We start from the raw sequence: 1,480 nt of genomic DNA, 5'->3' as shown, positions 1-1,480 counted from the left end.
TTGAGAATCTATGGGGTATTGTCAAGAGGAAAATGAGAAACAAAAGACCAAAAAATGCAGATGAGCTGAAGGCCACTGTCAAAGAAAACTGGGCTTCCATACCACCTCAGCAGTGCCACAAACTGATCACCTCCATGCCACGCCGAATTGAGGCAGTAATTAAAGCAAAAGGAGCCCCTACCAAGTATTGAGTACATGTACAGTAAATTAACATACTTTCCAGAAGGCCAACAATTCACTAAAAATGTTTTTTTTATTGGTCTTAAGAAGTATTCTAATTTGTTGCGATAGTGAATTGGTGGGTTTTTCTTAAATGTGAGCCAAAATCATCACAATTAAAAGAACCAAAGACTTAAACTACTTCAGTCTGTGTGCACTGAATTTATTTAATACATGAGTTTCGCAATTTGAGTTGAATTACTGAAATAAATTAACTTTTCCACGACATTCTAATTTATTGAGATGCACCTGTATGTGTTAGAGAGAGAAAGATTTGACAGAAAGACAGATTAATATATTACATTAATGCATATAACTGATAAACTTTGCAAAGTAAGTTTTGTAGAAACAATATTTCTCACAACACCGCAGTGTTATTTGTTCATGATGCGAAAACCTTTTGCTGGAAGAATGTGATCCTTTTGACCCTGATTTCCTTAGTTCTCAATCCATATATAACAGGATTCATTGTCGGTGGCAATATCATAGCACCAACCACAATGAATTTTCTTAAGTGGGGAGAAATATATTTTATCCTGTATGAGATAATGGTGAAAAGACCCAAACACTCAAACAAAACAAAGACAACTAGATGTGTGCCACATGTCTGCAGAGCTTTACTCCTCATGTCAGAGCTTTTGTTGCGGAAACAGGCTATGAGTATCCGTAGGTAAGTGTACAAAATCAGACCCACTGTTAACAGCTGACAGAGAGCTGTTATCAGATGTCCATAAAGGTTATTAATGGTTGTGTCTGCGTAGACCAGTTGAAGCAGGGAAGGGTTGTCACAGTACGGATGGGTAAGGTAAGACCTACAGTGAGGCAAACGCAGGAGAAGAATGAAAAGGATGGCCATCGGTGTCAAATTAGAGAGCCAAACCAACGAGATTATCTTTGTGAGGTGAAGTTTGCTCATAATGGTAGTGCATCTCATCATATCTGTCGTATGCCATGGTGGTCAAGATGAAGACCGCTGATACGGCGTATACATGTATAAAGAATGCTTGAGTGATACAGATGGAGAAAGGCATGATCCTGCCCAACCAAAACTGGCCCTAATGTGGGCCACAGTTGATTTTTATTCTAACCCTGGTCTTCCCCACATTCCTCATGTGGAGCACATGCTGCATGGAATTTTGGCATTTTGGCAGTGGTCCACAAGAAGGCCACTACACAGCCACATTTGAGCTAATAATGACCAAATAAACCATAAATATACATTATCTGGGCCTCACTAAGCCTTAAGTGAGTTATGCATAAA

General features: G+C 39.1%; 1 pseudogene; it reads right to left on the bottom strand.

Moving 5' to 3' along the window:
* Positions 1 to 601: 601 nt before the first annotated feature.
* Positions 602 to 1,480, bottom strand: part of LOC107672085 (olfactory receptor 52B4-like) — a 3,728-nt pseudogene continuing 2,849 nt past the window's right edge.

The sequence above is a fragment of the Sinocyclocheilus anshuiensis genome, unplaced genomic scaffold (genome assembly GCF_001515605.1).
Source record: "Sinocyclocheilus anshuiensis isolate Anshui unplaced genomic scaffold, SAMN03320099.WGS_v1.1 scaffold336, whole genome shotgun sequence".
Taxonomy (NCBI): Eukaryota; Metazoa; Chordata; class Actinopteri; order Cypriniformes; family Cyprinidae; genus Sinocyclocheilus; species Sinocyclocheilus anshuiensis.
This window is presented reverse-complemented; position numbering and strand designations above follow the sequence as displayed.